This window comes from Schistocerca piceifrons, chromosome X, assembly GCF_021461385.2.
Source record: "Schistocerca piceifrons isolate TAMUIC-IGC-003096 chromosome X, iqSchPice1.1, whole genome shotgun sequence".
In the NCBI taxonomy this organism is placed as follows: domain Eukaryota; kingdom Metazoa; phylum Arthropoda; class Insecta; order Orthoptera; family Acrididae; genus Schistocerca; species Schistocerca piceifrons.
The window spans coordinates 948,153,255-948,178,983 of NC_060149.1; positions in this window are offsets into that span (position 1 = coordinate 948,153,255).

Genomic DNA, 25,729 nt, shown 5'->3' on the forward strand with positions numbered 1-25,729 from the left:
CAAGAATTAGAGTAAAGATGCAGTATTGCATCGGTCTCTAATACTGATCTCTAAAGAAACGCTCAAAGTAAACCAGAAACAATGAGAAGGTTTACTCTTCTTATGCTTAAGTCGTCATTGTGCTTTTTGTATTAAATCCCGAAGCAATTTCTGTATTTCATCATCAATGTGAAGGTCCAAGAAATAGAGTTAATCTGCAGTAGTGCATCGGAATCTAATACATATCTCCCAGGAATCGCTCCAACCAAACCACTAAAATGAGAAGATTTATTCCTCTTGTCTTTAAGTCGGCATTGTGCCTTTAATATAAAATCCTGACGCAAATTCGGTTTTTCATCGTCAATGTAAATGTCCAATGAATAGAGTAAAGCTGCAGTGGTGCATCGGAATATAATACTAACTTCCCAGGAGACGCTCAAAGCTAACCACAAACAATGAGAGGATTTACTCTTCTTGTACCTAAGCCGGGATTGTGACTTTTGTAATCAATCCCGACCCAATTTCGGTGTTTCATCGTCAATGTGAAGGTCCAAGGGATAGAGTAAAGCTACAGTAGTGCAACGGAATCTAATACTGATCTCCCAGGAAACGCTCAAAGCAAACCAGATACAATAGGGAGCTTTACTCTTCTTGTACTTAAGTCATCATTGTGCTTTTTGCATTAAATCCCGACGCTATTTCTGTGATCATCGTCAGTGTGAAGTTCCAAGCGATAGAGTAAAGCTGCAGTAGTTCATCGGAATCTAATACTGATCTCCGAGGAATCGCTCTAAGCAAACAAGAAACAATGAGAGGATTTACACTTCTTGTACTTAAGTCGCCCTGTGTCTTTTGTATTGAATCCCAACGCAATTTCTGTGTTTCATCGTCAATGTAAAGGTCCAAGCGAAAGAGTAAAGCTGCAGTAGTGCATCGGAGTCTAATACATATCACCCAGGAAACGCTCTAACCGAACCACTAAAATGAGAAGATTTACTCCACTTGTCTTTAAGTCGGCATTGTGCTTTTAATATAAAATCCTGACGCAAATTCTGTTTTTCATCGTCAATGTAAATGTCCAAGGGATAGTGTAAAGCTGCAGTAGTGCATCGGAATCTAATACTGATCTTCCAGGAAACGCTCAAAACAAACCACAAACAATGAGAAGATTTACTATTCGTGTACTTATGTCCAAATTGTGCCTTTTGTACTATATCCCGACGCTATTTCTGTGTTTCATCATCAAGAAGAAGGTCCAATGGATAGAGTAAAGCTTCAGTAGTGCATCGGAATCTAATACTGATCTCCCAGGAAACGCTCAAAGCAAACCAGAAACAATAAGAAGATTTACTCTTCTTGTACTTAAGTCGTCATTGTGCCTTTTGTATTAAATCCCGACGCTATTTCTGTGATCATCGTCAAAGTGAAGTTCCAAGCGATAGAGTAAAGCTGCAATAGTTCCTCGGAATCTAATACAGATCTCCCAGGAATCGCTCTAAGCAAACAAGAAACAATGAGAAGATTTACTCTTCTTGTACTTAAGTCGCCCTGTGCCTATTGTATTAAATCCCGACGCAATTTCTGTGTTTCATCGTCAACGTGAAGGCCCAAGGGATAGAGAAAAGCTGCAGTAGTACAACGGTATCTAATACAGATCTCCCAGGAAGCGCTCAAAGCAAACCACAAACAATGAGAAGATTTAGTCTTCTTGTACTTAAGTCGCCACTGTTTCTTTTGTATTAAATCCCGACGCAGTTTCTGTATATCATCGTCAACTTGAAGGTCCAAGGGATAGGGTAAAGCTGCAGTAGTGCAACGGAATCTTATACTGCTCTCCCAGGAAACGCTCAAACAAACCAGAAACAATGAGAAAATTTACTCTTCTGGGACTTTTGTCGGCATTGTTCATTTTGTATTATATCCCGACGAAGTTTCTGTATTTCTTCGTCAATGTGAACGTCCAAGGGATAGACTAAAGCTGCAGTAGTGCATCGGAATCTAATACTGATCTCCCAGGAAATGCACAAATCAAACCACAAACAATAAGAAGATTTACTCTTCTTGAACTTGAGTCGGCATTGTGCCTTTTGTATTAAATCCCACCGCAATTTCTGTGTTTCATCGTCAATGTCAAGGCCCAAGGAATAGAGTAAACCAGCAGTAGTGGATCGGAACGTAATACTGATCTCCCAGGAAACGCTCAAAGCAAACCACAAACAATGAGATGATTCACTCTTCTTGTACTTCAGTCGGCATTGTGCCTTTTGTATTAAATCCCGACGTATTTTCTGTGTTTCATTGTCAATGTGCTGCTCCAAGGGATAGAGTTAATCTGCAGTAGTGCATCGGAATCTAATACTGATCTCCCAGGAAACGCTCAAATCGAACCAGAAACAACAAGAAGATTCACTCTTCTTGTACTTAAGTCGGCATTATGCCTTTAGTATTAAATCCCGACGCAAATTCTGTTTTTCATCGTCAATGTAAATGTCTAAGGGATAGAGAAAAGCTGCAGTAGTGCATCGAAATCTAATACTGATCTCCCAGGAAACGCTAAAAGCAAACCACAAACAGTGAGAGGAATTTCTCTTCTTGTACTTAAGCCGTCATTGTGACTTTTGTATTAAATCCCGACGCATTTTCTGTGTTTCATCGTCAACTTGAAGGTCCAAGGGATAGGGTAAAGCTGCAGTAGTGCATCGGAATCTAATACTGCTCTCCCACGAAACACTCAAACAAACCAGAAACAATGAGAAAATTGTTTGTGGTTTGCTGTGAGCGTTTCGTGGGAGATCAGTATTAGATTCCGTTGCACAACTGTAGCTTCACCCTATCCCTTGGACCTTCACATTGACGATGAAACACAGATATTGCGTCGGGATTTAATACAAAATGCACAATGCCGACTTAAGTACAAGTAGAGTATATCTTCTCATTGTTTGTGGTATGCTTTAATCGTTTCCTGGGATATCAGTATTTGAGTCCGATCCACTACTGCAGCTTTACTCTATCCCTTGGACATTCAGATTGACGATGAAACACAGAAATAGCGTCGGATTTAATACAAAAGGCACAATGCCGACTAAAGTACAAGAAGAGTAAATCTTCTCATTGTTCGTGGTTTGCTTGGAGCGTTTCCTGGGAGATCAGTATTTGATTCCGTTGCACAACTGCAGCCTTACTCTATCGCTTGGACTTTCACATTGGCGATGAACACAGAAATAGCGACGGGATTTAATAGAAAACTCACATTGACGACTTAAGTACAAGAAGAGTGAATCTTCTTATTGTTTCTGGTTCGATATGAGTGTTTCCTGGGTGATCAGTATTAGTTTCCGATGCACTACTGCATCTTTACTCTATCCATTGGACCTTCAAATTGACGATCAAATACAGAAATAGCCTCGGGATTTAACACAAATGGCACAATTTTGACTTAGGTACGAGAAGAGTAAGTCTTCTCATTGTTTCATTTACTCTTCTTCTACTTAAGTCAAAATTGTGCCTTTTGTAATATATCCCGACGCTATTTCTGTGTTTCATCATCAATTTGAAGGTCCAATGGATAGAATAAAGCTGCAGTAGTGAATCGGACTCTAATACTGATCTCCGAGGAATCGCTCTAAGGAAACAAGAACCAATGAGAAGATTTACTCTTCTTTTACTTAAGTCGCCCTGTGCCGTTTATATTAAATCCCGACGCAATTTCTGTGTTTCATCGTCAATGTAAAGGTCCAAACGATAAAGTTGCAGTAGTGCATCGGAATCTAATAAATATCTCCCAGGAAACGATCTAACCAAACCACTAAAATGAGAAGATTTACTCCTCTTGTCTTTAAGTCGGCATTGTGCTTTTAATAAAAAATCCTGACGCAAATTCTGTTTTTAATCGGCAATGTAAATGTCCAAGGGATAGTGTAAAGCTGCAGTAGTGCATCGGAATCTAATACTGATCCCTCAGGAAACGCTTCACGCAAACCACTAACAATGAGAAGATATAGTCTTCTTGTACTTAAGTCGGCACTGTTTCTTTTGTATTAAATCCCGACGCAGTTTCTGTGTTTCATCGTCGATGTGAAGGTCCAAGGGATGGAGTAAAGATGCAGTAGTGCAACGGACTCTAATACTGATCTCGAAAGAAACGCTCAAAGCAAACCAAAAACAATGAGAAGAATTACTCTTCTCGTACATAAGTCGTCATTGTGCCTTTTGTATTAAATCCCGACGCAATTTCTGTGTTTCATCGTCAACTTGAAGGTCCAAGGGATAGGGTAAAGCTGCAGTAGTGCATCGGAATCTAATACTGATCTCCCAGAAAACGCTCAAACAAACCAGAAACAATGAGAAAATTTACTCTTCTTGGACTTTTGTCGACATTGTGGATTTTGTATTAAATCCCGACGAAATTTCTGTATTTCATCGTCAATGAGAACGTCCAAGGGATAGAGTAAAGCTGCAGTAGTGCATCGGAATCTAATACTGATCTCCCAGGATACGCACAAATCAAACCACAAATAATAAGAAGATTTACTCTTCTTGTACTTGAGTCGGCATTGTGCATTTTGTATTAAATCCCGACGCAATATCTGAGTCTCATCGTCAATGTGAGCGTCCATGTGATAGATTAAAGCTAGAGTAGTGCATCGGAATCTAATACTTAATGCCCATGAAACGCTCGAAGCAAACCAGAAACAATGAGAAGATTTACTCTTCTTGTACTTAAGTCAGCAATGTGCATTTTGTATTAGATTCGGACGCAATTTCTGTGTTTCATCGTCAATGTGTAGTTCCAAAGAGTAGAGTAAAGCTGCTGTAGTGCATCGGAATCTAACACTGATCTCCAATGAAACGCTCAAAGCAAATCACAAACAATGAGAAGATTTACTCTTCTTAAACTTAAGTCGGCATACCGCCTTTTGGATTAAATCCGGATGCTATTTCTGTGTTTCATCGTCAATATGAAGGTCCAAGTGATAGAGCAAAGCTGCAGTAGTGCATCAGAATCTAACACTGATCTCCCAGCAAATGCTCAAAGCAAACCACAAGCAATGAGAAGAATTACACTTCATGTACTGAAGTCGGCATTGTGACTTTAGTATTAAATCCCGACGCAATATCTGTGTTTCATCGTCAATGTGAAGGTCCAAGCGATAGAGTAAAGTTGCAGTAGTGCATCGGCATCTAATACACAACTCCCAGGAAACGCTCTAACCAAACCACTAAAATGAGAAGATTTACTCCTCTTGTCTTTAAGTCGGCATTGTGCTTTTAATATAAAATCCTGACGCAAATTCTGTTTTTCATCGTCAATGTAAATGTCCAAGGGATAGAGTAAAGCTGCAGTAGTGCATCGGAATGTAGTACTGATCTCCCAGGAAACGCTCAAAGCAAACCACAAACAATGAGAAGATTTACTCTTCTTGTACTTAAGTCAAAATTGTGGCTTTTGTATAATATCCCGACTCTATTTCTGTGTTTCATCGTCAATTTGAAGGTCAAATGGATGGAGTAAAGCTGCAGTAGTGAATCGGAATCTAATACTGATCTCCCAGGAAACGCTCACAGCAAACCAGAAACAATAAGAAGATTTACTCTTCTTGTACTTAAGTCATCATTGTGCCTCATGTATTAAATCCCAACGCTATTTCTGTGATCATCGTCAATGTGAAGTTCCAAACGATAGAGTAAAGCTGCAGTAGTTCATCGGAATCTAATACTGATCTCCGAGGAATCGCTCTAAGCAAACAAGAAACATTGAGAAGATTTACTCTTCTTGTACTAAAGTCGCCCTGTGCCTTTTGTATTAAATCCCGACGCAATTTCTGTGTTTCATCGTCAACATGAAGGCCCAAGGGATAGAGTAAAGCTGCAGTAGTACATCGGTATCAAATACAGATCTCCCAGGAAACGCTCCACGCAAACCACAAACAATGAGAAGATTTACTCTTCTTGTACTTAAGTCGGCACTGTGCCTTTTGTATTAAATCCCGTCGCTATTTCTGTGTTCATCGCCAATGTGAAAGTCCAAGCGATAGAGTAAGGCTGCAGTTGTGCAACGGAATCTAATACTAATCACCCAGGAAACGCTCCAAGCAAACCCCAAACAATGAGAAGATTTACTCGTCTTGTACTTATGTCGGCATTGTGCCGTTTGTATTAAATCCCGAGGCTATTTCAGTGTTTTATCGTCAATTTGAAGGTCCAAGTGATAGAGCAAAGCTGCGGTGGTGCATCTGAATCCAATTCTGATGTCCCTGGAAACGCTCAAAGCAAACCAAAAGCAATGAGAAGATTTACTCTTCTTGTACTTAAGTCGGCATTGTGCCTTTTGTATTAAATCCCGACGCAATTTCTGTGTTTCATCGTCAATGTGAATGTCCAAGGGATAGAGTAAAGCTGCCATAGTGCATCAGAATCTAATACATATCACCCAGGAAACGCTCTAACCAAACCACTAAAATGAGAAGATTTACTCCTCTTGTCTCTAATTCGGCATTGTGCCTTTAATATAAAATCCTGACGCAATTTCTGTTTTTCATCGTCATTGTAAAAGTCCAAGGAATAGAGTAAAGTTGCGGTAGTGAATCGGAATCTAATACTGATCTCCCAGGAACGCTTAAAGCAAACCACAAACAGTGAGAAAAATTACTCTTCTTGTACTTAAGTCGCCCTGTGCCTTCTGTATTATATCCCGACGCAATTTCTGTGTTTCATCGTGAATCTAAATGTGCATTGGATAGAGTATAGCTGCAGTAGTACATCGGTATCTAATACGGATCTCCCAGGAAACGCTCAAAGCAGACCACAAACTGTGAGAGGATTTACTCTTCTTGCAATTCATTAGGCATTGTGCCTTTTGTATTAAAACCCAACGCAATTTCTGTTTTTCTTCGTCAATGTGAAGGTCCAAGAGATAGACAAAAGCTGCAGTAGTGCATCTGAATCTAATACTGATCTCCCAGGAAACGTTCACAGCAAACCTTAAGCAATGAGATGATTTACTCTTCTTGTAGTTAAGTCGGCTTGTGCCTTTTGTATTAAATCCCGACGCAATTTCTGTGTTTCATCGTCAATTTGAATGTTCAAGGGATAGAGTAAAGCTGCAGTAGTGCATCGGAATCAAATACATATCTCCCAGGAAACGCTCTAACCTAACCACTAAAATGAGAAGATTTACCCCTCTTGTCTTTAAGTCGGCATTGTGCCTTTAATATAAAATCCTCACGCAATTTTTGTTTTTCATCGTCATTGTAAAGGTCCAAGGGATAGAGTAAAGCTGCGGTAGTGCATCGGAATCCAATACTAATCTCCCAGGAAACGCTCAAAGCAAACCACAAACAATGAGAGGATTTACTCTTCTTGTACTTAAGCCGGCGTAGTGACTTTTGTATTAAATCCCGACCAAATTTCGGTGTTTCATCGTCAATGTGAAGGTCCAAGGGATATACTAAAGCTGCAGTAATGCATCGGAATCTAATATTGATCTCCCAGGAAACGCCTAAAGCAAACCACAAACAATGAGAGGAATAACTCTTCTTGTACTTAAGTCGGCATTGTACCTTTTGTATTAAATTCCGACGCAATATCTGTGTTTCATCGGGAATGTGAAGGTCCAAGGCATAGAGTAAAGCTACAGCAGTGCAAAGGAATCTAATACTGATCTCCCAGGAAACGCTCAAATCAAACCAGAAACAATGAGAAGAATTTCTCTTCTCGTACATAGGTCGTCATTGTGCCTATTGTATTAAATTGCGACGCAATTTCTGTGTTTCATCGTCAACTTAACGGTCCAAAGGATGGGGTAAAAATGCAGTTGTGCATCGGAATCTAATACTGATCTCCCAGGAAACGCTCAAACAAACCAGAAACAATGAGAAGATTTACTCGTCTTGTACTTAAGTCAGCATTGTGCTATTTGTATTAAATCCCGACGCTATTTCTGTGTTTCATCGTCAATTTGAAGGTCCAAGTGATAGAGCAAAGCTGCAGTAGTGCATCGGAATCTAATACTAATCTCCCAGGAAACGCTCAAAGCAAAATACAAGCAATGAGAAGATTTACTCTTCTTGTACTTAAGTCAGCATTGTGCCTTTTGTATTAAATCCCGACGCAATTCCTGTGTTTCATCGTCAATCTGAATGTCCAAGGGATAGAGTAAAGCTGCAGTAGTGCATCGGAATGTAATACATATCACCCAGGAAACGCTCAAACCAAACCACTAAAACGAGAAGATTTACTCCTCTTGTTTTTAAGTCGGCATTGTGCCTTTAATATAAAATCCTGACGCAATTTCTGTCTTTCATCGTCAATGTAAAAGTCCAAGGGATAGAGTAAAGCTGCAGTAGTGCATCGGAATCTAATACTGATCTCCCAGGAAACGCTCAAAGCAAACCACAAACAATGAGAGGATTTACTCTTCTTGCCCTTAGGCCGGCATTGTGACTGTTGTATTAAATCCCGACCCAATTTCGGTGTTTCATCGTCAATGTGAAGGTCCAAGGGATAGAGTAAAGCTGCAGTAGTGCATCGGAACCTAACACTGTTCTCCCAGGAAAGGCTTAAAGCAAACCACAAACAATGAGAAGAATTACTCTTCTTGTACTTAATTCGGCATTGTTCCTTTTGTATTAAATCCCGACGCAATATCTGTGTTTCATCGTCAATGTGAAGGTCCTAGGGATAGAGTAAAGCTACAGTAGTGCAACGGAATCTAATACTGATCTCCCAGGAAACGCACAAAGCAAACCACAGACAATGGGAAGATTTTCTGTTCTTGTACTTAAGTCAGCATTGTGCCTTTTATTTCCCGACGCTATTTCTGTGTTTCATCGTCAATTTGAAGGTTCAATGGATAGAGTAAAGCTGCAGTAGTGCATCGGATCTAATACTGATCTCCCAGGAAACGCTCAAAGCAAACTACAAACAGTATGAAGATTTACTCTTCTTGTACTTAAGTCATCATTGTGCCTTTTGTATTAAATCCCGACGCTATTTCTCTGATCATCGTCGATGTGAAGTTCCAGGCGATAGAGTGAAGCTGCAGTAGTTCTTCGGAATCTAATACTGATCTCCCAGGAAACGCTCAAAGCAAACAAGAAACAATGAGAAGATTTACTCTTCTTGTACTTAAGTCGCCCTGTGCCTTTTGTATTAATTCCCGACGCAATTTCTGTGTTTATCGTCCACGTGACGGCCCAAGGGATAGAGTAAAGCAGCAGTAGAACATCGGTATCTAATACAGATCTCCCAGGAAATGCTCAAAGCGAACCACAAACATTGAGATGATTTACTCTTCTTGGAATTCATTCGGCATTGTGCCTTTTGTATTAAATCCCGACGCAATTTCTGTTTATCTTCGTCAATGTGAAGGTCCAAGAGATATAGTACAGCTGCAGTAGTGCATCGGAATCTAATACTGATACCTCAGGAAACGCTCCAAGCAAACCACAAACAATGAGAAGATCTACACTTCTTGTACTTAAGTCGGCACTGTGCCTTTTGTATTAAATCCCGACACAGTTTCTGTGTTTCATCGTCAATGTGAAGGTCCAAGGGATAGAGTAAAGATGCAGTAGTGCATCGGACTCTAATACTGATCTCGAAAGAAACGCTCAAAGCAAACCTGAAACAATGAGAAGACATACTCTTCTTGTACATAAGTCGTCACTGTGGCTTTTAATATCAAATCCCGACGCAATTTCTGTGTTTCATCTTCAACTTGAAGGTCCAAGGGATAGGGTAAAGCTGCAGTAGTGCATCGGAATCTAATACAGATCTCCCAGGAAACGCTCAAACAAGCCAGAGGCAATGAGAAGATTTACTTTTCTTGGACTTAAGTCGGCATTGTGGATTTTGTAATAAATCCCGACAAAATTTCTGTGTTTCATCGTCAATGCGAACGTCCATGGGATAGAGTGAAACTGCAGTAGTGCATCGGAATCTAATACTGATCTATCAGGAAACGCTCAAATCAAACCGCAAACAATAAGAAGATTTACTCTTCTTGAACTTGAGTCGGCATTGTGCCTTTTGTATTAAATCGCGACGCAATTTCAGTGTTTCATCGTCAATGTCAAGTCCCAAGGGATAGGGTAAAGCTGCAGTAGTGCATCGGAATCTAATACTGATCTCCCAGGAAACGCTCAAAGCAAACGACAAACAATGAGAAGACTTACTCTTCTCGTACCTAAGTCAAAATTGTGCCATTTGTATTCAATCCCGACGCTATTTCTGTATTTCATCGTCAATTTGAAGGTCCAGTGGATAGAGTAAAGCTGCAGTAGCACATCGGTATCTAATACAGATCTCCCAGGAAACGCTCAAAGCGAACCACAAAATTTGAGAAGATTTACTCTTCTTGAAATTCATTCGTCATTGTGCCTTTTGTATTAAATCCCGACGCTATTTCTGTGTTCATCGCTAATGTGAAAGTCCAAGCGATAGATTAAAGCTGCAGTTGTACAACGGAATCTAATACTGATCTCACAGGAAACGCTCCAAGCAAACCACAAACAATGAGAGGATTTACTCTTCTTGTGCTTAAGTCGGCATTGTGCTTTATGTATTAAATCCCGACGCAATCTCTGTGTTTCATCGTCAATGTGAAGGTCCAAGGGATAGAGTAAATCTGCAGTAGTGCATCGGAATCTAATACTGATCTCCGAGGAAACGCTCAATACTAACCACAAACAAAGAGAAGATTTACTCTTCTTGTATTTATGTCTGTATTGTGCCTTTTGTTTTAAATCCAGACGCTATTTCTGTGTTTCATTGTCAATTTGAAGGTCCAAGTGTCAGAGTAAAGCTGCAGTAGAGCACCGGAATCTAATACTGAACTCCCAGGAAACGGTCAAAGCAAACCACAAACGATGAGAAGATTTACTGTTGATGTACTTAAGCCGGCGTTGTGCCTTTTGTATTAAATCCAGACGCAATTTCTCTGTTGCATCGTCAATGTGTGGGTCCAAGGGATAGAATATTGCTGCAGTAGTGCATCGGAAACAAATACTGATCTCCCAGGAAACGCTCAAATCAAATCACAAAACAATGAGAAGTTTAACTCTTCTTTTACTTTAGTCGGCATTGTGCATTTTGTATGATATCCCGACGCAATATCTGTGTTTCATCGTCAATGTGATGGTCCAAGGGATAGAGTAAAGCTGCAGTAGTTCATCGGAATCTAATACTTATCTTGCAGGAAACGCTCATAGCAAACCAGAAACAATGAGAAGATTTACTTTTCTTGTACTTAAGTCGTCATTGTGCCTTTTGTATTCAATCCTGACGCTATTTCTGTGTTTCATCGTCAATGTGAAGGTCAAAGCGATAGAGTAAAGCTGCAGTAGATAATCGGAATCTAATACTGACCTCCCAGGTAACGCTCAAAGCAATCCAGAAACAATGAGTAGATTTACTTTTCTTGTACTTAAGTCGGCATTGTGCATTTTGTATTAAATCCCGACGCTATTTCTGTGTTTCATCGTCAATGTGAAGGTCCAAGGGATAGAGTAAAGCTGCAGTAGTGCATCGTAATCGAATACAGATCTCCCAGGAAATGCTCAAAGCAAACCACAAACAATGAGGAGATTTACTCTTCTTCTACTTAAGTCGGCATTGTGCCTTTTGCATTAAATCCCGACGCAATTTCTGTGTTTCATCGTCAATATGCTGGTCCAAGGGATAGAGTTACTCTGTATTAGTGCATCGGAATCTCATACTGATGACCCAGGAAACGCTCTAAGCAAACCACAAAGTATGAGAAGATTTACTCTTCATGTACTTAACTCACAATTGTGCGTTTTGTATTAAATCCCGATGCTAATAATGTGTTTCATCGTCAATCTGAACGTCCAATGGATAGAGTAAAGCTGCAGTAGTGCATCGGAATCTAATACTGATCTCCCAGGAAACGCACAAAGCAAACCACTATCAATGAGAAGATTTACTCTTCTTGTACTTCAAACGACATTGTGCGTTTAGTATTAAATCCCGACGCAGTTTCTGAGCTTCATCGTCAATGTGAGGGTGCGTATGATAGAGTAAAGCTGCAGTAGTGCATCGGAATCTTATACTGGTCGCCCAGGAAACGCTCCAAGCAAACCACAAACAATGAGATGACTTACTTATCTTCTACTTAAGTTGTCATTGTGGCTTTTGTATTATATGCCGACGCAATTTCTGTGTTACATAGTCAATGTGAATGTCCAAGGGATAGAGGAAAGCTGCAGTAGTGCGTCGGAATCTAATACTGATCTCCCAGGAAATGCCCAAAACAAACCACAAATAATGATGAGATTTACTCTTCTTCTACTTCAGTCGGCATTGTGCCCTTTGTATCAAAATTCCGACGCAATTTCTGTGTTTCATCGTCAATGTGAAGGTCCACGAAATAGAGTAAAGCTGCAGTAGTGCTTCGGAATCTAATACTAATCTCCCAGGAAACGCTCAAACCAAACCACAAACAACGAGAAGATTTACTCTTCCTGCACTTATGTCGGAAAGGTGCATTTTGTATTACATCCTTACGCAATATTTGTGTTTCATCGTCAATGTGAAGGGCCAAGGGATAGAGTAAAGCTGCAGTAGGGCATCGGAAACTAATACAGATCTCCCAGGAATCGCTCTAACCAAACCACAAACAATGAGAAGATTTACTCTTCTTGTACTTAAGCCGGCATTGTATCTTTTGTAGTAAATTTCGACACAATTTCTGTGATTCATCGTCAATGTGAAAATCGAAGGGAAAGGAGTAAATCTGCGGTAGTGCATCGGAATCTAATACTGATCTCCCAGGAAACGCTCAAAGCAAAAGATAAACAATGAGGAGAATTACTCTTCTTGTACTTAAGTCAGCATCGTGCCTTTTGTATTAAATCGCGACGCAATATCTGTATTTCATGGTCAATGTAAAGGTCCTAGGGATAGAGTAGAGCTAAAGTAGTGCACCGGAATCTAATACTGATCTCCCAGGAAACGCTCAAACCCAACTACAAACAATGAGAAGAACTACTCTTGTTGTACTTAAGTCGGCATTGTGCTTTTTGTATTGAATCTTGACGCTATTTCTGTGTGTCATCGTTAGTGTGAAGGTCCAAGGGATAGAGTAAAGCTGCAGTAGAGCATCGGAATCTAATACATTTCTCCCAAGAAACGCTCCAACCAAACCACTAAAATGAGAAGATTTACTCCTCTTGTCATTAAGTCGGCATTGTGCCTTTAATATTAAATCCTGACGCAATTTTTGCTTTTCATCGTCAATGTAAATTTCCAAGGGATTGGGTTAAGCTGCAGTAGTGCATCGGAATCTATTACTGATATCCCAGGAAACGCACAAAGCAAACCACAAACCATGAGAGGATACACTCATCTTGTACTTAAGCCGACATTGTGACTTTTGTATTAAATCCCGACTCAATTTCGGCGTTTCATCGTCAATGTGTAGGTCCAAGGGATAGAGTGAAGCTGCAGTAGTGCATCGGAACCTAATACTGATCTGCCAAGAAACGCTTAAAGCAAACCACAAACAATGAGGAGAATTACTCTTCTTGTACTTAAGTCAGCATTGTGCTTTGTGTACTAAATCCCGACGCAATATCTGTATTTCATAGTCAATGTAAAGGTCCAAGGGATAGAGTGAAGCTACAGTAGTGTAACCGAGTCTAAAACTGATCTCGCAGGAAATGCTCAAAGCAAACCACAAACAATGAGAAGATTTACTCTTTTTGTACTTAAGACAAAATTGTGCCTATTGTATTATATGCCAAGGCTATTTCTGTATTTCATCGTCAATTTGAAGGTCCAATGGATAGTGTAAGGCTGCAGTAGTGCATCGGAATCCAATTCTGATCTCCCAGGAAACGCTCAAAGCAAACCAGAACAACCAGAAGATTTACTCTTCTTTTACTTAAGTCGGCATTGTGCCTTTTGTATTAATTCCTGACGCTTTTTCTGTGTTTCATTGTCAATTTGAAGGTCCTAGTGTCACAGTAAAGCTGCAGTAGTGCATCGGAATCTAATACTGATCTCCCAGGATACGCTCAAAGCAAACCACAAACAATGAGAAGATTTATACTTCTTGTTCTTTAGTCGCAATTGTGTATTTTTATGAAATCCCGACGCAATTTCTGTGTTTCGTCGTCAATGTGATGGTCCAAGGGATAGAGTAAAGCTGCAGTAGTTAATCGGAATCTAATGCTTATCTCCCAGGAAACGCTCAAACCAAACCACAAACAGTGAGATGATTTACTCTTCTTGTTCTTAAGTCTGCACTGCGCCTTTTGTATTAAATTCCGATGCAATTTCTGTGTTTCATAGTCAATGAGAATGTCCAAGGGATAGAGGAAAGCTGCAGTAGTGCATCGGAATCTAATACTGATCTCCCAGGAAACGCCCAAAACAAACCACAAACAATGAGGAGATTTACTCTTCTTCTACTTCAGTCGGAATTGTGCCCTTTGTATCAAATTCCGACGCAATTTCTGTGTTTCATCGTCAATGTGAAGGTCCAAGGGATAGAGTAAAGCTACAGTAGTGCAACGGGGTCAAATACTGATCTCGCAGGAAACGCTCAAAGCAAACCACAAACAATGAGAAGATTTACTCTTCTTTTACTTAAGTCGGCATTGTGCCTTTTGTATTAAATCCAGACGCTTTTTCTGTGTTTCATTGTCAATTTGAAGGTCCAAGTGTCAGAGTAAAGCTGCAGAAGTGCATAGGAATCTAATACTGATCTCCCAGGAAACGCCCAAAGCAAACCACAAACAATGAGGAGATTTACTCTTCTTCTACTTCAGTCGGCATTGTGCACTTTATATCAAATTCCGACACAATTTCTGTGTTTCATCGTCAATGTGAAGGTCCACGAAATAGAGTAAAGCTGCAGTAGTGCTTCGGAATCTAATAGTAATCTCCCAGGAAACGCTCAAACCAAACCACAAACAATGAGAAGATTTACTCTTCCTGCACTTATGTCGGAATGGTGCATTTTGTATTAAATCCCAACGCTATTTCTGTGTTTCATCGTCAATGTGAAGGTCCAAGGGATAGAGAAAAACTGCAGTAGTGCATCGGAAACTAATACAGATCTCCCGGGAATCGCTCTAACCAAACCACAAACAATGAGAAGATTTACTCTTCTTGTACTAAAACCGGCATTAAGACTTTTGTATTAAATTTCGACACAATTTCTGTGTTTCATCGTCAATCTGAAAATCCAAGGGAAAGGAGTAAATCTGCGGTTAGTGCATCGGAATCTAATACTGATCTCACAGGAAACGCTCGAAGCAAACCAGAAACAATGAGGAGATTTACTCTTCTTGTACTTAAGTCGGCATGTGCCTTTTGTATTTAATCCCGACGCTATTTCTGTATTTCATCGTCAATTTGAAGGTCCAAGTGATAGAGCAAAGCCGCAGTACTGCATCGGAATCTAATACTGATCTCCCAAGAAACGCCCATAGCAAACCACAAACAATGAGAAGAATTACTCTTCTTGTACTTAAGTCGGCATTGTGCTTTTTGTATTAAATCTTGACGCTATTTCTGTGTGACATCGTCAGTGTGAAGGTCCAAGGGATAGAGTAAAGCTGCAGTAGTGCATCGGAATGTAATTCATATCTCCCAAGAAACGCTCCAAACAAACCACTAAAATGAGAAGATTTACTCTTCTTGTCATTAAGTCGGCATTGTGCCTTTAATATTAAATCCTGACGCAATTTTTGTTTTTCATCGTCAACGTAAAAGTCCAAGGGATTGGGTTAAGCTGCAGTAGTGCATCGGAATCTAATACTGATATCGCAGGAAATGCTCAGAGCAAACCACAAGCAATGAGAGGATTTACTCATCTTGTACTTAAGCCGACATTGTGACTTTTGTATTAAATCCCGACTCAATTTCGGTGTTTCATCGTCAATGTGAAGGTCCAAGGGATAGAGTGAAGCCGCAGGAGTGCATCGGAACCTAATACTGATCTCCCAGGAAACGCTTAAAGCAAACCACAAACAATGAGGAGAATTACTCTTCTTGTACTTAAGTCAGCATTGTGCATTGTGCACTAAATCCTGACGCAATATCTGTATTTCATAGTCAATGTAAAGGTCTAAGGGATAGAGTAAAGCTACAGTAGTGCAACGGAGTCTAATACTGATCTCGCAGGAAAAGCTCAAAGCAAACCACAAACAATGAGAAGATTTACTCTTCTTGTACTTAAGTCAAAATTGTGCCTTTTGTATTATATCCCGACGCTATTTCTGTGTTTCATCGTCAATTTGAAGGTCCAATGGATAAAGTAAAGCTGCAGTAGTGCATCGGAATCTAGTACTGATCTCCCCGGAAACGCTCAAAACAAACCAGAAACAATTAGAAGATTTACTCTTCTTGTACGTAAGTCGGCATTGCGCCTTCTCTATTAAATTCCGATGCAATTTCTGGGTTTCATACTCAATGTGAAGTTCCAAGGCATAGAGGAAAGCTGCAGTAGTGCATCGGAATCAAATACTGATCCCACAGGAAACGCTCAAAGCAAACCAGAACAATCACAAGATTTACTCTTCTTTTACTTAAGCCGGCATTGTGCCTTTTGTATTAAATACAGACGCTAATTCTGTGTTTCATTGTCAATTTGTAGGTCCAAGTGTCAGAGTAATGCTGCAGTAGTGCATCGGAATCTAATACTGATCTCCCAGGAAACGCTCAAAGTAAACCACAAACAATGAGATGATTTATTCTTCTTGTACTTTAGTCGGGATTGTGCATTGTGTATTAAATCCCGACTCAATATTTGTATTTCATAGTCAATGTAAAGGTCCCTAGGGATTGAGCAAAGCTACAGTAGTGCAACGGAGTCTAATACTGATCTCGCAGGAAATGCTCAATGCAAACCACAAACAATGAGAAGATTTACTCTTCTTGTACTTAAGTCAAAATTGTGCCTTTTGAATTATATCCCGACGCTATTTTTGTGGCTCATCGTCAATTTGAAGGTCCAATGGATAGAGTAAAGCTGCAGTAGTGAATCGGAATCTAATACTGATCTCCCCGGAAACGCTCAAAGCAAACCAGAAGCAATTAGAAGATTTACTCTTCTTGTACTTAAGTCGGCATTGCGCCTTTTGTATTAAATTCCGATGCAATTTCTGGGTTTCATACTTGATGTGAAGATCCAAGGCATAGAGGAAAGCTGCAATTACGCATCGGAATCAAATACTGATCCCACAGGAAACGCTCAAAGCAAACCAGAACAATCAGAAGATTTACTCTTCTTTTACTTAAGTCTGCAATGTGCCTTTTGTATTAAATCCAGATGCTATTTCTGTGTTTCGTTGTCAATTTTAAAGTCCAAGTGTCAGAGTAAAGCTGCAGTAGTGCATCGGAATCTAATACTGATCTCCCAGGATACGCTCAAAGCAAACCACAAACAATGAGAAGATTTACTTATCTTGTACTTTAGTCGGGATTGTGCATTGTGTATGAAATCCTGACGCAATTTCTGTGTTTCATCGTCACTGTGAAGGTCCAATGGATAGAGTAAAGCAGCAGTAGTTCACCGGAATCTAACATTTATCTCCCAGGAAACGCACAAATCAAACCTCAATCAATGAGAAGATTTACTCTTCTTGTACTTAAGTCGGCATTGTGCCTTTTGTATTAAATCCCGAGGCAATTTCTGTGTTTCATCGTCAATGTGCTGGTCCTAGCGGTGGAGTTAATCTGCAGTAGTGCATCGGATTCTAATACTGATCTCCCAGGAAACGCTCAAAGCAAACCCCAAACAATGAGAAGATTTACTGATCTTGTACTTATGTCGGCATTGTGCCTTTTCTATTAAATCCCGACGCTATTTCTGTGTTTCATCGTCAATGTTCTGGTCCAAGGGATACAGTTAATCTGCAGTTGTGCATCGGAATCTAATACTGATAGCCCAGGAAACGCTCTAAGCAAACCACAAACCATGAGAAGATTTACTCTTCATGTACTTAAGTCAAAATTGTGCCTTTTGTATTAAATCCCGACGCTATTTCTGTGTTTCATCGTCAATTTGAAGGTCCAATGTATAGTGTAAGGCGGCAGTAGTGCATCGGAATCCAATACTGATCTCCCAGGAAACGCTCAAAGCAAACCAGAACAACCAGAAGATTTACTCTTCTTTTACTTAAGTCGGCATTGTGCCTTTTGTATTAATTCCAGACGTTTTTTCTGTGTTTCATTGTCAATTTGAAGGTCCTTGTGTCACAGTAAAGCTGCAGTAGTGCATCGGAATCTAATACTGATCTCCCAGGAAACGCTCAAAGCAAACCACAAACAATGAGAAGATTTATACTTCTTGTTGTTTAGTCGCAATTGTGTATTTTTATGAAATCGCGACGCAATTTCTGTGTTTCATCGTCAATGTGATGGTCCAAGGGATAGAGTAAAGCTGCAGTAGTTAATCGGAATCTAATGCTAATCTCCCAGGAAACGCTCAAACGAAACCACAAACAGTGAGATGATTTACTCTTCTTCTACTTCAGTCAGCATTGTGCCCTTTGTATCAAATTCCGACGCAACTTCTGTGTTTCATCGTCAATGTGAAGGTCCAAGTGATAGAGCAAAGCTGCAGTGCTGCATCGGAATCTAATACTGATCTTCCAAGAAACGTCCATAGCAAACCACAAACAATGAGAAGTATTACTCTTGTTGTACTTAAGTCGGCATTGTGCTTTTTGTATTAAATCTTGACGCTATTTCTGTGTGTCATCGTCAGTGTGAAGGTCCAAGGGATAGAGTAAAGCTGCAGTAGTGCATCGGAATCTAATACATATCTCCCAAGAAACGCTCCAACCAAAGCACTAAAATGAGAAGATTTACTCTTCTTGTCATTAAGTCGGCATTGTGCCCTTAATATTAAATCCTGACGCAATTTTTGTTTTTCATCGTCAATGTAAAAGTCCAAGGGATTGGGTTAAGCTGCAGTAGTGCATCGGAATCTAATACTGATCTCCCCGGAAACGCTCAAAGCAAACCAGAAACAATTAGAAGATTTACTCTTCTTGTACGTAAGTCGGCATTGCGCCTTCTCTATTAAATTCCGATGCAATTTCTGGGTTTCATACTCAATGTGAAGTTCCAAGGCATAGAGGAAAGCTGCAGTAGTTCATCGGAATCAAATACTGATCCCACAGGAAACGCTTAAAGCAAACCAGAACAATCACAAGATTTACTCTTCTTTTACTTAAGCCTGCATTGTGCCTTTTTAATTAAATACAGACGATATTTCTGTGTTTCATTGTCAATTTGAAGGTCCAAGTGTCAGAGTAAAGCTGCAGTAGTGCATCGGAATCTAATACTGATCTCCCAGGAAACGCTCAAAGTAAACCACAAACAATGAGATGATTTACTCTTCTTGTACTTTAGTCGGGATTGTGCATTGTGTATTAAATTCCGACGCAATATTTGTATTTCATAGTCAATGTAAAGGTCCCTAGGGATTGAGCAAAGCTACAGTAGTGCAACGGAGTCTAATACTGATCTCGCAGGAAATGCTTAAAGCAAACCACAAACAATGAGAAGATTTACTCTTCTTGTACTTAAGTCAAAATTGTGCCTTTTGAATTATATCCCGACGCTATTTTTGTGGCTCATCGTCAATTTGAAGGTCCAATGGATAGAGTAAAGCTGCAGTAGTGAATCGGAATCTAATACTGATCTCCCCGGAAACGGTCGAAGCAAACCAGAAGCAATTACAAGATTTACTCTTCTTGTACTTTAGTCGGCATTGCGCCTTTTGTATTAAATTCCGATGCAATTTCTGGGTTTCATACTCGATGTGAAGATCCAAGGCATAGAGGAAAGCTGCAATTATGCATCGGAATCAAATACTGATCCCACAGGAAACGCTCAAAGCAAACCAGAACAATCAGAAGATTTACTCTTCTTTTACTTAAGTCGGCATTGTGCCTTTTGTATTAAATCCAGACGCTATTTCTGTGTTTCGTTGTCAATTTTAAAGTCCAAGTGTCAGAGTAAAGCTGCAGTAGTGCATCGGAATCTAATACTGATCTCCCAGGATACGCTCAAAGCAAACCACAAGCAATGAGAAGATTTACTTATCTCGTACTTTAGTCGGGATTGTGCATTGTGTATGAAATCCTGACGCAATTTCTGTGTTTCATCGTCACTGTGAAGGTCCAATGGATAGAGTAAAGCAGCAGTAGTTCACCGGAATCTAACATTTATCTCCCAGGAAACGCACAAATCAAACCTCAATCAATGAGAAGATTTACTCTTCTTGTACTTAAGTCGGCATTGTGCCTTTTGTATTAAATCCCGAGGCAATTTCTGTGTTTCATCGTCAATGTGCTGGTCCTAGCGGTGGAGTTAATCTGCAGTAGTGCATCGGAATCTAATACTGATGGCCCAGGAAACGCTCAAAGCAAACCACAAACTATGAGAAGATTTACTCTTCTTGTACTTAGTCAAAATTGTGCCTTTTGTATTAAGTCCCGACGCTATTTCTGTGTTTCATCGTCAATGTGAAGGTCCTAGGGATAGAGAAAAGCTGCAGTAGTGCATCGGATTCTAATACTGATCTCCCAGGAAACGCTCAAAGCAAAGCCTAAACAATGAGAAGATTTACTGATCTTGTACTTATGTCGGCATTGTGCCTTTTCTATTAAATCCCGACGCTATTTCTGTGTTTCATTGTCAATGTGCTGGTCCAAGGGATGCAGTTAATCTGCAGTAGTGCATCGGAATCTAATACTGATAGCCCAGGAAACGCTCTAAGCAAACCACAAACTATGAGAAGATTTACTCTTCATGTACTTAAGTCAAAATTGTGCCTTTTGTATTAAATCCCGACGCTATTTCTGTGTTTCATCGTCAATTTGAAGGTCCAATGGATGGTGTAAGGCGGCAGTAGTGCATCGGAATCCAATACTGATCTCCCAGGAAACGCTCAAAGCAAACCAGAACAACTAGAAGATGTACTCTTCTCTTACTTAAATCGGCATTGTGCCTTTTGTATTAATTCCAGACGCCTTTTCTGTGTTTCATTGTCAATTTGAAGCTCCTTGTGTCACAGTAAAGCTGCAGTAGTGCATCGGAATCTAATACTGATCTCCCAGGAAACGCTCAAAGCAAACCACAAACAATGAGAAGATTTATACTTCTTGTTCTTTAGTCGCAATTGTGTATTTTTATGAAATCCCGACGCAATTTCTGTGTTTCATCGTCAATGTGATGGTCCAAGGGATAGAGTAAAGCTGCAGTAGTTAATCGGAATCTAATGCTTATCTCCCAGGAAACGCTCAAACCAAACCACAAACAGTGAGATGATTTACTCTTCTTGTACTTAACTCTGCATTGCGCCTTTTGTATTAAATTCCGATGCAATTTCTGTGTTTCATAGTCAATGTGAATGTCCAAGGGATAGAGGAAATGTGCAGTAGTGAATCGGAATCTAATACTGATCTCCCAGGAAACGCCCAATACAAACCACAAACAATGAGGAGATTTACTCTTCTTCTACTTCAGTCGGCATTGTGCCCTTTGTATCAAATTCCGACGCAACTTCTGTGTTTCATCGTCAATGTGAAGGTCCAAGTGATACAGCAAAGCTGCAGTACTGCATCGGAATCTAATACTGATCTTCCAAGAAACGCCCATAGCAAACCACAAACAATGAGAAGTATTACTCTTGTTGTACTTTAGTCGGCATTGTGCTTTTTGTATTACATCTTGACGCTATTTCTGTGTGTCATCGTCAGTGTGAAGGTCCAAGGGATAGAGTAAAGCTGCAGTAGTGCATCGGAATCTAATACATATCTCCCAAGAAACGCTCCAACCAAAGCACTAAAATGAGAAGATTTACTCTTCTTGTCATTAAGTCGGCATTGTGCCCTTAATATTAAATCCTGACGCAATTTTTGTTTTTCATCGTCAATGTAAAAGTCCAAGGGATTGGGTTAAGCTGCAGTAGTGCATCGGAATCTAATACTGATGTCCCAGGAAACGCTCAAAGCAAACCAGAAAGAATGAGAGGATTTACTCATCTTGTACTTATGCCGACATTGTGACCTTTGTATTAAATCCCGACTCAATATCGGTGTTTCATCGTCAATGTGAAGGTCCAAGGGATAGAGTGAAGCTGCAGGAGTCCATCGGATCCTAATACTGATCTCCCAGGAAACGCTTAAAGCAAACCACAAACAATGAGGAGAATTACTCTTCTTGTACTTAAGTCAGCATTGTGCATTGTGCACTAAATCCCGACGCAATATCTGTATTTCATAGTCAATGTAAAGGTCCAAGGGACAGAGTAAAGCTACAGTAGTGCAACGGAGTCTAATACTGATCTCGCAGGAAACGCTCAAAGCAAACCACAAACAATGAGAAGATTTACTCTTCTTGTACTTAAGTCGGCATTGCGCCTTTTGTATTAAATTCCGATGAAATATCTGGGTTTCATAGTCAATGTGAAGGTCCAAGGCACAGACGAAAGCTGCAGTAGAGCATCGGAATCAAATACTGATCCCACAGGAAACGCTCAAAGCAAACCAGAACAATCAGAAGATTTACTCTTCTTTTACTTAAGTCGGCATTGTGCCTTTTGTATTAAATCCAGACGCTTTTTCTGTGTTTCATTGTCAATTTGAAGGTCCAAGTGTCAGAGTAAAGCTGCAGTAGTGCATAGGAATCTAATACTGATCTCCCAGGAAACGCCCAAAGCAAACCACAAACAATGAGGAGATTTACTCTTCTTCTACTTCAGTCGGCATTGTGCACTTTATATCAAATTCCGACGCAATTTCTGTGTTTCATCGTCAATGTGAAGGTCCACGAAATAGAGTAAAGCTGCAGTAGTGCTTCGGAATCTAATAGTAATCTCCCAGGAAACGCTCAAACCAAACCACAAACAATGAGAAGATTTACTCTTCCTGCACTTATGTCGAAATGGTGCATTTTGTATTAAATCCCAACGCAATTTCTGTGTTTCATCGTCAATATGAAGGTCGAAGGGATAGAGTAAAACTGCAGTAGTGCATCGGAAACTAATACAGATCTCCCAGGAATCGCTCTAACCAAACCACAAACAATGAGAAGATTTACTCTTCTTGTACTTAAACCGGCATTAAGACTTTTGTATTAAATTTCGACACAATTTCTGTGTTTCATCGTCAACGTGAAAATCCAAGGGAAAGGAGTAAATCTGCGGTTAGTGCATCGGAATCTAATACTGATCTCACAGGAAACACTCGAAGCAAACCAGAAACAATGAGGAGATTTATTCTTCTTGTACTTAAGTCGGCATGTGCCTTTTGTATTTAATCCCGACGCTATTTCGGTAATTCATCGTCAATTTGAAGGTCGAAGTGATAGAGCAAAGCTGCAGTACTGCATCGGAATCTAATACTGATCTCCCAGGAAACGCCCATAGCAAACCACAAACAATGAGAAGAATTACCCTTCTTGTACTTAAGTCGGCATTGTGTTTTTGTATTAAATCTTGACGCTATTTCTGTGTGTCATCGTCAGTGTGAAGGTCCAAGGGATAGAGTAAAGCTGAGTAGTGCATCGGAATGTAATTCATATCTCCCAAGAAACACTCCAACCAAACCACTAAAATGAGAAGATTTACTCTTCTTGTCATTAAGTCGGCATTGTGCCTTTAATATTAAATCCTGACGCAATTTTTGTTTTTCATCGTCAATGTAAAAGTCCAAGGGATTGGGTTAAGCTGCAGTAGTGCATCGGAATCTAATACTGATCCCACAGGAAACGCTCAAAGCAAACCAGAACAATCACAAGATTTACCCTTCTTTTACTTAAGCCGGCATTGTGCCTTTTGTATTAAATACAGACGCTATTTCTGTGTTTCATTGTCAATTTGAAGGTCCAAGTGTCAGAGTAAAGCTGCAGTAGTGCATCGGAATCTAATACTGATCTCCCAGGAAACGCTCAAAGTAAACCACAAACAATGAGAAGATTTACTCTTCTTGTACTTTAGTCGAGATTGTGCATTGTGTATTAAATCCCGACGCAATATTTGTATTTCATAGTCAATGTAAAGGTCCCTAGGGATTGAGCAAAGCTACAGTAGTGCATCGGAGTCTAATACTGATCTCGCAAGAAATGCTCAAAGCAAACCACAAACAATGAGAAGATTTACTCTTCTTGTACTTAAGTCAAAATTGTGCCTTTTGAATTATATCCCGACGCTATTTTTGTGTCTCATCGTCAATTTGAATGTCCAATGGATAGAGTAAAGCTGTAGTAGTGCATCGGAATCTAATACTGATCTCCCCGGAAACGCTCAAAGCAAACCAGAAACAATTAGAAGATTTACTCTTCTTGTACTTAAGTCGGCATTGCGCCTTTTGTATTAATTTCCGATGCAATTTCTGGGTTTCATACTCGATGTGAAGATCCAAGGCATAGAGGGAAGCTGCAATTGTGCATCGGAATCAAATACTGATCCCACAGGAAACGCTCAAAGCAAACCAGAACAATCAGAAGATTTACTCTTCTTTGACTTAAGTCGGCATTGTCCCTTTTGTATTAAATCCAGACGCTTTTTCTGTGTTTCGTTGTCAATTTTAAGGTCCAAGTGTCAGAGTAAAGCTGCAGTAGTGCATCGGTATCTAATACTGATCTCCCAGGATACGCTCAAAGCAAACCACAAACAATGAGAAGATTTTCTTATCTTGTACTTTAGTCGGGATTGTGCATTGTGTATGAAATCCTGACGCAATTTCTGTGTTTCATCGTCAATGTGAAGGTCCAAGGGATAGAGTAAAGCTGCAGTAGTGCATCGGAAACTAATACTAATCTCCCAGGAAACGCACAAAGCAAACCAGAATCAATTAGAAGATTTACTCTTCTTGTACTTAAGTCGGCATTGCGCCTTTTGTATTAAATTCCGATGTATTTTCTGGGTTTCATACTCACTGTGAAGATCCAAGGCATAGAGGAAAGCTGCAATTGTGCATCGGAATCAAATACTGATCCCACAGGAAACGCTCAAAGCAAACCAGATCAATCAGAAAATTTACTCTTCTTTTACTTAACTCGGCATTGTGCCTTCTGGATTAAATACAGACGCTATTTCTGTGTTTCATTGTCAATTTGAAGGTCCATGTGGCAGAGTAAATCTGCAGTAGTGCATCGGAATCTAATACTGATCTCCCAGGAAACGCTCAAAGCAAACCACAAACAATGAGAAGATTTACTCATCTTGTACTTTAGTCGGGATTGTGCATTGTGTATGAAATCCTGACGCAATTTCTGTGTTTCATCGTCAATGTGAAGGTCCAATGGATAGAGTAAGGCAGCAGTAGTTCATCGGAATCAAACACTTATCTCCCAGGAAACGCACAAACCAAACCTCAATCAATGAGAAGATTTACTCTTCTTGTACTTAAGTCGGCATTGTGCCTTTTGTATTAAATCCCGAGTCAATTTCCGTGTTTCATCGTCAATGTGCTGGTCCATACGATGGAGTTAATCTGCAGTAGTGCATCGGAATCTAATACTGATGGCCAGGAAACGCTCGAAGCAAACCACAAACTATGAGAAGATTTACTCTTCTTGTACTTAAGTCAAAATTGTGCCTTTTGTTTTAAATTCCGACACTATTCCTGTGTTTCATCGTCAATGAGAAGCTTATAGAGATAGAGAAACGCTGCAGTAGTGCATCGGAATCTAATACTGATCTCCCAGGAAACGCACAAAGCAAACCACAAACAATGAGAAGATTTACTGATCTTGTACTTAA